The 14,415-nt window shown below is 44.4% G+C and overlaps 1 protein-coding gene across 5 annotated transcripts in view; it reads right to left on the bottom strand.

The window, feature by feature from the left end:
• ACO1 (aconitase 1) overlaps positions 1 to 4,950 on the bottom strand; it is a 51,806-nt gene extending 46,856 nt beyond the window's left edge. Inside the window, exon 1 of one of the 5 annotated variants that reach the window (XM_043515229.1) lies at positions 4,881 to 4,950. The gene's annotated coding sequence lies outside the window, so the exon portion shown is untranslated. Of the gene's footprint in view, positions 1 to 1,452; positions 2,038 to 2,841; positions 3,055 to 4,775 lie in introns of those variants that run through there. The other 4 variants (XM_043515231.1, XM_043515230.1, XM_038402794.2 and 1 more) reach the window with 4 other exon arrangements.
• Between the last annotated feature and the right edge of the window lie 9,465 nt (positions 4,951 to 14,415).

Genomic DNA, 14,415 nt, shown 5'->3' with positions numbered 1-14,415 from the left:
GGTTAAAAACCTTCATCTGATTTCAAGTCTAAACTTCCTGGTGGCCAGTTTATACCCATTTGTTCTTGTGTCCACATTGGTGCTGAGGTTAAATAATTCCTCTCCCTCTCCTGTATTTATCTTGTATTTATCTTGGAGAAGACCCTCCCTTGATTCCCTGCTCGCCCTCAGCAGCAAGATATCTTCCATAATTAACACAGTCTGTGGAAAATGTGGGGACAGGAATGATTATAAAGCCCCCTCTACAGCACTGGCTCTTCCCAAGAGCCACGTGCCCAGTGTACAACATGGTCCTGGAACACTGATTTCTCCTCCCACTGCGATTACTCACCATTTTGGGGGTCTTCTAGCTCATGTGTGCTTGCCTAGGATCAGCCAAATTCAAATCACATTGATATATTAGCATTGTAAGCCCTTCGAAACAAGGACTCTTCATTGTGCGTCTTGCACAGCTCTAAGAAAAGGAGTACTTGTAACACCTTAGAGACTAACAAATTTATAGGTGCCACAAGTACTCCTTTTCTTTTGGCAAATACAGACTAACACGGCTGCTACTCTGAAACCTTGCACAGCTCTGTGCTCCTCGCTGGTACCTAATACCACCGTCAGACTCTCCCTCCCCTTTCCTCTTGTGACCCGTGCACCAGCTCTAAGCTGTTAGCACAGAGTCCCAGGTCTCAGAGTACAACTGCCACTCCACAGATAGAGCTTTATGCTTCTCTCTCAAATCTAACATGAATTATAGCCTCATGCAACAGCCAAAACCTGGATGGAGATGGGGACTCTCTCCTAGATGCAACTCCTCCCGACTCAGGATCCAGGCATATTGTCTCCACTAGGAAAATTCCAGGCAGGATTAGCCGACAAGGTGGTAAGAGTGTCTGTTCTGTGTCTATACTACAGCCTTGACCATCAATAGTAAAGCAGCAAGCAGTGCACTGTTTTATGGCAGCAAAGCACTGATGCAGCTGCACCAATGCCAAGGATGTGGCTTTACCACCACTTTGTGAAACCTGCTAGAACGAGTTACTCTAAACATGGAAACTAATGTTTCTAATGTAAAAGCAGTTACTGGACAAGGCACTGGGCTGGGACTCAGGAGATACAGGCTCTATTCTTGACCAGCTGGGTCGCTTTTCTATGCCTCCGTTTCCCTCTCACCCTTTGTCTTGGCTCTTTAGACTGTAAGCTTTTCGTCAGGCAGACACACTCCTACTACGTGAACATATAGCACCTAACCAAATAAAGCCTTGATCTCATTTGGAACCTCTTGCACTACCTTAATACAAACACAGAGTAATAAGAGACAAGGCTGAATCGCTTATAATGAACAATAAAGAATTAAAAGTTACATTTAAACTTAATGTACTCAGCACACTCTTGCCTTTCCCTGATTTTATTAAGCGTTAATTGTCTCTTTTCCCCATCTCCTGCACGGAACCTTGAACTCACCATAGCGGTTTTGTTTGCTTGCATGTCACCACCAGGGATATCAGCAGAGCTCTTTCTGCTACTGCAAACACACGGTCTTTGGCCATGATTCTGCAAGCTGATCCATACAGGCAGGCCCCTGCACAGCCTCACTGACTTCAGTGGGGCCGCATATGAGCGGAAGGGTCCATCTGTTTGGAGCTGGGCTGAGGTCACCGAGACTCCCTATGGATGCAGAGGTCTGCCTGCATGGATCAGTGTGCAAGACTAGGCCTCTGTGTAGATATATTGCATGGATATAATTTGACTTAAATTAAAACAGGGAGATTTTCAAATATATGTCTATACGGTGGCTTTTAATATTTAATAATATATATAAAATTTAGAACCCAGAGCTAAATTCTCAATATTTTGAAAGTTACAATATTTTACACTTGTGTTGTACACGGAAAAGGTGGCAGGATCACCCATTAATAACCAGAAGTCCTGCTAATTTGGAGATCTGCTTCACTTGGAATAGGAAGAGTGGACTATGCAGTCGTCCCAGGAACACCAAAGAAGTCAACGGAGTTACTCTGGATTTACACCCGCCTGACAGCAGAGAATTGGGGCCTGGGTGATTAGAGCCAGTTAAATTAAAATCCCGGCCACTCCTATTTTATGGATTTGAAGCATCATCTGTGGCCTGCGCTGTGCAGGAGGTCGGACTAGATGATCAGAATGGTCCCTTCTGACCTTAGTATCTATGGATCTGGGTTTCCCTGGGGGAAGGAGGCAGCAAGCAAGAAAAGGCCACAGACCTTTGCTTTTATTTCTGGGAGACACCCCTCCATGGCAGCAATTTGACTTTAAACCACTCATCCCTGCCGGAGCTGGAGCCAGAGCTCATGTGACCAGCCTTCCCTCAAAGGGGCCTAAGAGTTTTGTCCTCCCTTCTCGGGGGGGGGGGGGGGGCACTACCAGAAAATTCACGAGACTGAAAGTGACACGGGGGGGGGGGGGACGGGTGAGAACGACGGAAGAGCCCAGCGAGACCAACGCTGCCCGCCCCCCGGGAGGGGGAGGGGAAAGCAAAAGGCAACGCTGCCCAGGCTGACACACGGGGTGGGACCCACGTTTGCAAGGGACGGTCCAGCCGGGGACCCCCGGCCTGGCTCGCCGGGAGAGGAGAGGCCCGTGCTGAACGCCAGGCTTCATTTTCACCAGCCCGCTCCTCCCGTCCCCGGCCCCCCCGCCAGCCGGTCCAGCCCCCTCTCCCTGCGGGAGCCCCCAGAACCGCCGATGGGAGGGGGGAGGGGGGAGCCCCGCCGGATCCATTTTAAGCCCGTTTCGGGCCCGGGCGGGAGCCAGCCCGGGGACCCCCGGGGCAGGCAGGGGGCCGGTGGCGCGAGCGGCCGCGGCCGGACTCACCCGTGCAGCGCGCGGGGACGGGACCGAGAGACGCCCGGGGGAACCTGGGGCCGCCGCCGCCGCCGCCTGCCTCCCTCCCTCGCTGGCTGGCTGCGGCCAGGCTCCTCCCCCGCTGCCAGGGTGGGAACCAGCGGGCCAGCGGCTCCCCTCTCCCGCCCGCAGCCATCTGCTGAGCGGCCACAGGGGGCCGGGCCCCGAGTACCCCGCCCAGCGACGGCTTCCCGCTCCGCTCATCTCGCCTGCCTTTCAGGGGGCTGCCGGGTCCCCGCCTCCGCCCATCCACAGACCAGCACGATCCCCTCCGCCGAGTGACATTTCCTCCACAAAGACAGCTTTCAGAGGGGCAGCCCGGTTAGGCTGTAGCCGCAAAAAGCAAAGGAGGACTTGGGGCACCTTAGAGACGAACACGTCTCTTAGAGCCACAAGCTTTCGTGAGCTACGGCTCACTGCATCGGATGCATTTTACATCGGATGAAGTGAGCTGTAGCTCACCAAAGCTTGTGCTCTAGTAAACGTGTTCGTCTCTAAGGGTGCCTGCCCCAAGGCCTCCTTTGCTTTAAGCTCAAAAGCTCAGTTGGCTCTCTCACCAACAGAAGTTGGTCCCCTCTGTTTTTTCCACCAAATGCAGCCGATGAAGTGAGCCGTAGCTCACGAAAGCTTATGCTCTAATAAATTTGTTAGTCTCTAAGGTGCCCCAAGTCCTCCTTTTCTTTTTTCTCCTTACAGTGTGTATGATAAACCCATTGTTTCATGTTCTCTGTGTGTGTGTATATAAATCTCTCCTCTGTTTTTTCCACCAAATGCAGCCGATGAAGTGAGCTGTAGCTCACGAAAGCTTATGCTCTAATAAATTTGTTAGTCTCTAAGGTGCCCCAAGTCCTCCTTTTCTTTTTTCTCCTTACAGTGTGTATGATAAACCCATTGTTTCATGTTCTCTGGGTGTGTATATCAATCTCCCCTCTGTTTTTTCCACCAAATGCAGCCGATGAAGTGAGCCGTAGCCCACGAAAGCTTATGCTCTAATAAATTTGTTAGTCTCTAAGGTGCCCCAAGTCCTCCTTTTCTTTTTTCTCCTTACAGTGTGTATGATAAACCCATTGTTTCATGTTCTCTGTGTGTGTGTATATAAATCTCTCCTCTGTTTTTTCCACCAAATGCAGCCGATGAAGTGAGCTGTAGCTCACGAAAGCTTATGCTCTAATAAATTTGTTAGTCTCTAAGGTGCCCCAAGTCCTCCTTTTCTTTTTTCTCCTTACAGTGTGTATGATAAACCCATTGTTTCATGTTCTCTGGGTGTGTATATCAATCTCCCCTCTGTTTTTTCCACCAAATGCAGCCGATGAAGTGAGCCGTAGCCCACGAAAGCTTATGCTCTAATAAATTTGTTAGTCTCTAAGGTGCCCCAAGTCCTCCTTTTCTTTTTTCTCCTTACAGTGTGTATGATAAACCCATTGTTTCATGTTCTCTGGGTGTGTATATCAATCTCCCCTCTGTTTTTTCCACCAAATGCAGCCGATGAAGTGAGCCGTAGCTCACGAAAGCTTGTGCTCTAATAAATGTGTTGGTCTCTAAGGTGCCCCAAGTCCTCCTTTTCTTTCTACAAAGACAGAAGAGGCAGCCCTGGCAAGGAGCAGCCCACAGGATGGTTGGTTGGTGTGTGTTGAGAGGGTTAAGGCGGGTAAGAGAATGTGGCAGACACATCTTGCTTTACTGCAATACAAAATTTCAGTGCCTCCTAACCTCCACCCCCCCCCCCCCGTATTGTGCGACACCCCCACGCACACCCAGCAGGTCAGAAACACTCCACGGATCTCCCCAGTGACTTGTGTAACGCAGGCCATACAGCTGCGCTAGGATTCCTCTGGGCGGGGGGGACAACCCCAGAAATGCATGCAAGCAAACAAAAGCAATTCAGGGTGCACTTCCGCACTAACCAAAGGGGGTTCCAGACGCATGGTCTCTCAGCTCTTACACCTCGCACAGGCCCTGTTTACAGCGGAAAATGGCTTGGCTTTTACCTACCAGCTCAGCCAACTCACCCAGGATTTGAAGGCACTAGTGCTTGGACAGCAGGTGTTGCTGGTTGGAAGAGGGGCCTTGCACAAGTGTCACTGAAGGCCTAATTTGGCCTTCAGAACCTTTCTTTTGAGTGACCACACAAGAAAGAGAAAGATAGCAGCCCCCACCCCCCAGCTTAACTCAGAGCCCAGGGTGAGTTTGCAAGGCTGGCTCTTGGAAAACTCATCTTGTTACCTACAAGCTGGTCAAATTTAATGTCACAATGCCATTACCATAGAGTCACTTTCTAGAATACAGCCACCTGATCACACAGAATGTGCTATGAGTGGGACCAACTTAAGGTTGCTTTGGGAACCTTAACCTTGAGTTTTCTGACTTTATAAGTTGGTTGTTTGCCATTTGGTACCTATGCTGGCCAACACTGGTGCTCATGTCCTGGCCTGTCAAGCTGTGTGTGGGGTGAGCCTCTAGCACATAAACAGCTAAAGGATCAGGGCCTTATTCTCCATTTTTAAAAATAGAAAGAAAAGTTAATGGGGTGAGGGGCTGTCTTAAACTTGTGGATCATATTCTGCAGTCCTTACTCACACAAATCTCCCACTGACTTCCATGGAAGCTTTGCCTAAGGAGGTACAATACAGCCAGTCCCTATGTTTACTAAAATCATTTCTTTATTTGAACATTGCTATAATACCAATGGTGTTTTACCCCCTTCAGACTATGCAGTGTATGTTGGGACCTGATTTTCCAGACTCTCACACTTGTGAGTGACATTATTATGAGTAGGGTCCCACTGAACTTGATAGAACTACACACAAGAATAGATATTCTCACATATGGAAGTGTTTGCAGAATCAGGCTGACAGTGTGTGTGGTTAGTTCACGAGGAATTTTACACACAGCAAGTGTATATTTTGTTTTTATAGCTAAATAGATTGCAATATTTCTGAGACCCATTTTTGGTTCTATTTTTACAAATTTATCCAACGTCCACACAGGCTTTAAGCACGTGACTGCAGACTGTTTACCGTTAGCATAGAGTTACAATTTATGGGTCTGATTTTGCAAACCCTCATGCAAAGGAACGGTCCTGTTGATTTCAGTGAGATCATTCATACGAATAAGGACCATCCACATGATTAAGCTTTTCAGGATCTAGCCCTGCTACTGTTCTGTAGATGAGGGTAAGAAGTAATGCCTTAATAAACACTGCAAAATGGCTCCGGTGCTGGTGACAGGAGAAGCTGGAGAATTCCCCAGACCATTTAGAACTTTTCTCAAAATCCCAGGTGCTTCATGCATCATCAAGAGCATTTTAGTTGTTCATGGATTTTGTTGATTTTGCCAGTAGTAAAACATCCGTAACTTCGTAGTAAGATAATCATTCCAATATGTGCATCACACAGTGATTATTTAGTTAATATTAAGATCAACAATGCTGTGAAATAAGTAACTTTGGAACACCCCTTTTTCTAGAAAACATGGTGCCCCCCCTCCTTCAGTCCTGCCAGAATACAAATCCCATACAAGTCAATAAGCCTATAGAATTCTAGACCCAATAAATAAATAAATAAATCCTTAATTCATACATAAGGCTACCTCTATAGGTCTCAAAGCACTTTACAAAAGAAGGGAAGCATTGTTAGCATTAAAGAGGAGACAGAAGCAGAGAGAGGTAAAGTGATTTTCCTAAGGTCAAACAGAAGTCAGTGATAGAGGTGGGAATGGAATCCATATGTGCTGACTCCTGGTCCAGTGCTCTATCCCTTAGACCCCACTACCAATCTCCTTTTGCCATTAGACATCTCTGAAGCACTTTGTCAGGCTAGAAATATGGCCAGTGCTTGCCAGTGATTCCATCTGCAAAGCCTTATTTTCACAAGTTTTTCTCTGAAAAAAGAAGAAATTCCTAACTTTCTACCATATGATACATTAACAAGGGGTGCCCGAGCAGTTGTATTTGTGTTATATATACTATATATATATCATATATATATTTAGTTTCATGGAAAACCACTTGTCTTGGTTTTATATGTTCAGCTGCAGGACAAAAAGGGTTTTGGAAGGATGGGGGTCAAAAGATAAGGTTTACCCGGAGGACCAGTGTCAAGGGTGTGTGTATGCAGTGCTGTTGTAGCCATGTGATCCCAGCATATTAGAGGGACAAGGTGGGTGAGGGAATATCTTTTATTGGACTGTTGGTGAGAGACACAAGCTTTCGAGCTTATACAGAGCTCTTCTTCAGGTATGTGGGTGTGGTAATTTTGGTTTATCAGACTTGAGTGTTCTTTCAATGGGTCTAATTTATGGGATTTGGATTCTCCCATTTCAAGTGGTGGTGGTTTGGGTCTCATGGATATCCCCCACTCCCTGGTACAAAGTGGATGGTGGGAGGTTGCCTCTGTGATGCTGGAGAATCCACTGTCCCCCCATGCACGGGAAGGGGATAGGGTTGGAACCAGGGCATGCACTTTGCTCCTTCAAGTGCCACAGACACACCCCACTAATGCTATTACAGCCCCAGCCCTGGTGATGCTTGCAGCACAGAGGTCAAGTATTAACTGGGCATGGAGAATAATGCAGCCCCTCACCCCTCATTCACAGTAGCAGGGTCAAGTTTATACTAATGCAGCTCACTGCCTGTTGCGCAGGTAGGCACAAGCTGTGATATGGCAATGGTGCTAATCCCTCACCTTTCATCAGCAGAAGAGTCACCCGGTGTCTGGAAGTAAGGGTTGCATTGAAATGGTGCCTGGCTTTAGGGTTCGGTTATGGGGACCACCAGCCATTAACGTGGGAAGTGCTGAAGCAAGTCACATGTTGTGCTGATGCAGGGATACAGGCCATAGTTCTGCTAGCCAGAACAGATACAAAAAGAGTAGGGTGCCTTTCTCCTTGCCGTCATGGGACCCCAGAGCCTGTAATTTCCTGTTTTCTGATGGTTTTTTTTTTAAAATAACACTTCACAGAAGCTAAAATCCAATGAAACCCATGTCAAACCTTCCTCCTCTCCTCAGTGTTTGGAAATTCACAAGCAAGTGCTATTGAAAAAGCCCCTGTTCTGCACTCAAGTCCAGTAGAGAATGTCCTGTCAGGCTACTCATCACCAGATGTCCTGAAAGCCTATTGGATTGTGTCACTGTATCTACCCACTCCCTATCCTCCCCATACCCACTGTGACTTGTGATTTTGCATAATCATTTCTGTGATTAAAGGTTCAATCCTGTACGCACTTAGTCATGTGACTTGTCCATACCCAAGCAAGTAGTTCTGTTGTATGCAAGTTTATGCCGTAAATCGCTGCCCTCGATATGAGAGAACGCTCAGATCGGAAGTTTAACTGGCAGCTCACAATTGAACTCATGTTTAAGCCTTAGTGTTACTCACCTGCTTCCTGCCATGTGTTACATGCTGTTTGGAAACGTTGCCACACAACTGCTACACACGTCTTAAAGCAAAGAGCATCTGACAAAAAGGTAGTTAGAAATATAAAAGTGGGCAAAAGTTATTATAATATTTGATGTTTGCTGCTTTTTTGACTAAACGATCTTTTATTAAAAGAAACTATTGGGGGTGGCAGAGTTTGGGGAAAGAGACTGTCATTTCTCTAAAAAGAAAAGGAGTACTTGTGGCACCTTAGAGACTAACAAATTCATTTGAGCATAAGCTTTCACGAGCTACAGCTCACATCCGATGAAGTGAGCTGTAGCTCACGAAAGCTTATGCTCAAATAAATTTGTTAGTCTCTAAGGTGCCACAAGTACTCCTTTTCTTTTTTGCGAATACAGACTAACACGGCTGCTATTTTGAAACCTGTCATTTCTCTCTAATTTAAGCATTCGTTTTTATTTTTCTTCCTTTGAGCAAACATGGGTCTCACTTAATCCGTTTAAATGACTTGCTTTTAAAAACAAACAAAAGCAAAGTGAGGAATGAATCATTTACATCATTATGGGTATATTTATACACAATTAGCAATGATGTTGAAATAAACAATTAAGTTGTGCCCTCTGATGGTCAAATTGGTATAGTACAACAGGCAGTGAAGGCTCAATGCAGGAGAAAGGGCATCTTACTATTTATTTGTATTGTGGTAGCACCTAAGGGCCCCAGTCATGGACCAGGGCCCCATTGTGCTTTATTATATAACATTCTGTATGTCTATAGCACCCTGCATCCATAGATCTCAAAGACCTTTAGAAACATGAATAGCTTTTAGGCTTACAAACCCCTGTGAAACAGGAATGACAGTTCTTATTTTACAAACTAGGGAGGCAAAGCAAGGTGCACAAGACAAAGTAACAAGTCTGTGGCAGAGCCAGGAGGAGATACCAGGCATCCTGGTTGTCAGGCCTGTGCTTTAACTGAAGGCCGTTCTGTCTTGCACTTACTGCTCTTACAGAATTTTCTGGGTAAGGAAGAAGACAGTCCTTACCTCCCATCTCTGAGTGGCTCATAACCTCCATGTTTAAGGACGCAGGAGAGATCTAAAATCTGAAAAGGGAAGGTAGCCTGTTCCTACTGAGATCAATGGGACAACTGGTGTCATGACAGGGGAATGATGGGGGGAGGGGAGAGATAGCTCAGTGGTTTGAGCATTGGCCTGCTAAACCCAGGGTTGTGAGTTCAACCCTTGAGGGGGCCATTTAGGGATTTGGAGATTGGTCCTGCTTTGAGCAGGGGTTTAGACTAGATGACCTCCTGAGGTCCCTTCCAACCCTGATATTCTATGATTCTATGAATTCCCATCTGCCCTTTGAAGTCAGTCAGTTTCAGTCCCCTTTGCATTGCTGGTGTGGTGTAAAAGGGACTTAATCTGGACTAAAATATGGTGTATTTATAAAAAGAGACACATTAGAAAAGCATTAGCTGTTTGAACTGTTAGTTTGTAAACAACATGTAATGTTGTATTAGCCTATACATGTGAACAACTGCCTTCTGCTGGACCAGTACTGTTATTATACAGTGCCTAGAGCAGGGATCTCAAACTCAAATCACCACGAGGACTAGTACATTGGCCCGAGGGCCACATCACTGAAACCTTTTCATACAACAATACAAAAGTATAGTCAAAAATGAAAAAAAAAGAAGAGTAATATAGTATGGTATTAAAAGTCAATGTATTAATTTTTTTAAAACTCCTGAATCTTTTTTAAAAATCCTGAGTCTCAGGATTTGATATATGGTCAGTATTTAAAAAACAAAACAAAACATAATAAAAAAAAAAACTGGAAGACCTTTATAGCCTATAGGATTTCTATTTAAGTATGTACAATAGAGTACCTGAATTTGAACGTATCTTATTGAAGACGCTGAAGACAAGGGGTTAATTTATGCCAATGCATAAATTTAAGTTCAGTTAATAAAAATCTTAGTCTGTTTGCAGACAATTCACAAACAGGAAGAAGGCTATAAGGACCGAATAGTTCACCCAACTCTGCTGTCAAACAATCGCCTTCTCCTGTTACAATTAGAGCATATCCCTCTGCCTCCGGCCGCGACCCCACTCCAACTCTTCCATGAGGCCCCACCCCTGCCTTGCCTCTTCCCACCTCCCATTCCAACCCCTTCTCCAAAGTCCCCGCCCCAACTCCACCCCTTCCTTGCCCCTATTCCAACCCCTTCCCCAAATCCCCGCCCCGGCCCCGCCTCTTCTCTGCCTCCTCCCTTGAGCACAGCATCCCCACTCCTCCCCCTCCCTCCTGGAAAGTCCTAAGCACCACCAAACAGCTGTTTGGCAGCGAGAAGCGCGCTGGGAGGTAGGCAGAGGAGTGGGGGTGTGGTGCACTGGGGGCCGGGGAGGGAGGGCAGCTTGGCTGCCGCTGGGTGCAGAGCACCCACGAAGTCAGCGCCTATGGCAGGCCCCAGGAAATAACTCCATGGGCCACATGTTTGAGAGCCCTGGCCTAGAGGCTCCCCAGCTAAGCTAAGTACCCCATTTTCTAGGTGCTGTACACATTAGACAGTCCCTGACCCAGACAGCTTACAGTATAAATAGACAAGACAGACAAAGGCTGGGAGCAAGGAAGTCATTTTACCTCCAATTTACAGATGGGGAACGGAGACATCATTAAATGATTTGCGTAAGGTTACACAGGATGTCTGCACTAGAGACAGATTTTGAATCCAAATCTTGTGTGTCTCAGTTCTGTACTCTGAGCACAAGGCCATCCTGCCTCTCAATTTGCTGAACAGAATTAAATCTGTTTAAGTGTTTGCAGCTGCGTTGCCCTCCAGAATTTGGTTTACATACCCTATTATTTAAAAAAAGAAAAAATTCTAACCGAGCTTCTCTTCAGCTGTAAAGCCATGAATTTGGAAGCAGAAAGTCAGGAGTTTTATCCCTCAGACACTCAGGGTGTAGCTCAAGTAGTGTCTGTGCATGCATGCCACCCCAGGATCATTCCAAAGACACAGTTAGGACTAAACTACTCCTTCTTCCTAAGCTTCAAAAACCTGCATATGGAAGCTCTGATGAGAACTAAAAAGATTTTAATAATCTTAATGGTAGTTTGTTCAACGTTGCTATTTGATCAGTTGACCCCTTTTCTAAAGAGACTGCTTTTAACAAATGTCACATTTTTATACACTTGATCTTTCCTTTTTCTAACTTTGCATTTTTATAATAATAATTGAGTTCTGATCCTGGTATGAGCTCCAAATAGGCCTGCCTGAACAGAGCTCAATGCAGCATCGGGAGCTAAGGCTCTCATCCTGCAAAGTATAAGGCTCCCGTCCCACAAACATGTATGCATGTTGTCATAAATATAAAGGGAAGGGTAAACACCTTTAAAATCCCTCCTGGCTAGAGGAAAAACCCCTTTCACCTGTAAAGGGTTAAGAAGCTAGGATAAGCTCGCTGGCACCTGACTACAATGACCAATGAGGAGACAAGATACTTTCAAAGCTGGAGGGAGGGAGAAACAAAGGGGTGTCTGTCTGTGTGATGCTTTTGCTGGGGACAGAACAGGAATGGAGTCTTAGAACTTAGTAAGTAATCTAGCTACATATGTGTTAGATTATGATTTCTTTAAATGGCTCAGAAATTAGACTGTGCTGAATAGAATGGATATTCCTGTCTTTGTGTCTTTTTGTAACTTAAAGTTTTGTCTAGAGGGATTCTCTATGTTTTGAATCTAATTACCCTGTAAGGTATTTACCATCCTGATTTTAGAGGTGATTCTTTTTACCTTTTCTTATATTAAAATTCTTCTTGTAAGAAACTGAATGCTTTTTTCATTGTTCTTAAGATCCAAGGGTTTGGGTCTGTGGTCACCTATGCAAATTGGTGAGGATTTTTATCAAGCCTTCCCCAGGCAGGGGTTGCAAGGTTTTGGTGAGGATTTTGGTGGGAAAGACGTTTCCAAACAACGTTTTCCCAGTAAACCCAGTCAAACGTTTGGTGGTGGAAGTCCAAGGGCAAAGGGTAAAATAATTTGTACCTTGGGGAAGTTTTAACCTAAGCTGGTAAAAGTAAGCTTAGGAGATTTTCATGCAGGTCCCCACATCTGTACCCTAGAGTTCAGAGTGGGGAAGGAACCTTGACAATGTGCTTAAGTGTTTCTAGGTTTGGTGCTTTATTCACAGGCTTAACTTTACATACTGAATGGTCCTTTAACTAAAGGTAAGCACATGAGTAAGTCTTTGCAGGATCGGGACCTACCTCTGCAAACTTTTGACTTTGAAATGCTGTGCTTTGAGTCAGACTGATTTATGCAATATTAATGTTTCCCTTTTCCATCAAAAGGGGTGGATACATTATATACCCTATGTTTGGGAGAGTGGAATTTGTAAGACTTTGAAACAAGACTCTTGCAACACCTGTGCCTTTGAAAAACTGTTACAATATAATTTCCACAATAGCATTTCAAAACAAATGAAAAGGAATTATATTCTGTCCAAGTGAGTTCCTAACTTGAGTGGATGGAAAGTAGCTGACTTTACAGAGGGATAAGTAGGCTTCGGGGTTTCTGGAGTCCTCCCACTTGCAATCAGTTTTACAAGAACAAAAGCCTATACACATCAGTCAATACTATTAAGTCGGACTAGATAGATCCGGGTCTGGTGAGTCTCAAACCTGTTCTATTAAATTCTGTCATTTCCAGTTAAACATTTTAGATTTTATTCTGGTTTAAACCACAAATTGCTCCACTTAAAGAAATAAATAAAAGAGAAAGATAGGGAAAAGCTTCTTACATATATAGAAAGGAGATAGAATAGTATCCTCAATTTAATGTATAGTATTTATACAGCTTGCTTACAGCTTACTAGATTTGGGATCACACACACACACCCCCCCCTCCAGGTCTCTATTGATGGAAATCAGCACCGTAAGGACCTGATCCTCACAGGTATTTAGGCACTTAACTCCTATTGATTTCAATGGAAATTAGGTGCCTAAATGCATCTGAGGATCTGGGCCTAAAAGATCAGAATATTTCTTCAATCTAAGCATAAGTAAATGAGGTTGTGTGTGTACAAGGGGAGAAATAAACATACCAGCTTCCAAATTCCTGGTGCCCTTTCTTATGAAACAAACTTTCAGACATCAGAGTTACTCCCTAAATTAAGAGGGCAAAAACAAACTTTATACCTATCTTATCTAATTATATACACTTGAAACCTCCCTATTGTTAGGCCTTGATTCAGCAAGGTGCCCGAATCCCTTCAACTATATCTTAAGCACGTGCTTAAAGTTAAGCAAGTGCCTAAGTGATTTACTTATTTGGAGTATGAAAAGGAAAGCTAGTTGGCCCTGCCAATTCTCTGAGCACAGAACTCGAATTGATTTCCATGTGAAGGTCTTGCAAGTTGAGCCTCTGGGACAGATTCTCAGCTGTTGTAAATTGTTATGGCTTCACTGAAGTCTAGGGAATTATGACCACTTATGTCAGCTGAGAATCTGTCCCTTTATTTCAAAATAATCTTCACGTGCAGAAAAGTATTAAAGCAAAATATAAATCCAACGGATAAACGAAACATCATTGTTGTAGGGACCAAAAGCAACGGTGATAGATGTTTAAGTCTCTCACTTATGGGACTTATTGCACAAAAGCTGTAGGACATTAAAAATTATTAAATTATAGTAGACACAAGGGTGATTTAAAAATAATTGTGGACATATTAGGTAAAATGAAGGTCAGTTTGCAAGCAGTTTACATAAGATTACTTTAAAAACAAATGTGATTTTATACCACAAATGAGTAGCTTGAAAATAGCCATCATGAGAAATGTGTTGGGAATAAAACTAGGTTGGAAATAATAGGGAATTGGGGGTAAAAACTAAGTTGTATTGAAAGGGAAGATGGGAATTGTGAGTAAGTAAGATGAACGAAAAACCGTATAAAAGTAACCAGAGTTGAATCACTTTATCAAAATATGAAAAAAAACAAACTGCTGGCAGAATCTGCTGAAAATTCATTGAATACATCACCTGCCAGAAATATTGGAAAACTTGCTGAATAATCATCAAATGTTAAGTTGTCTTTTGGTTGACAACTAAGGATTCACAGAAAGACATGACCAGATTCTCTTCAGTGTAGCTCCACAGATGTC

Source organism: Dermochelys coriacea, chromosome 5 (genome assembly GCF_009764565.3).
Source record: "Dermochelys coriacea isolate rDerCor1 chromosome 5, rDerCor1.pri.v4, whole genome shotgun sequence".
Classification (NCBI taxonomy): domain Eukaryota; kingdom Metazoa; phylum Chordata; order Testudines; family Dermochelyidae; genus Dermochelys; species Dermochelys coriacea.
The sequence above is the reverse complement of the archived record's forward strand: the minus strand, read 5'-3'. Positions and strand labels throughout refer to the sequence as shown.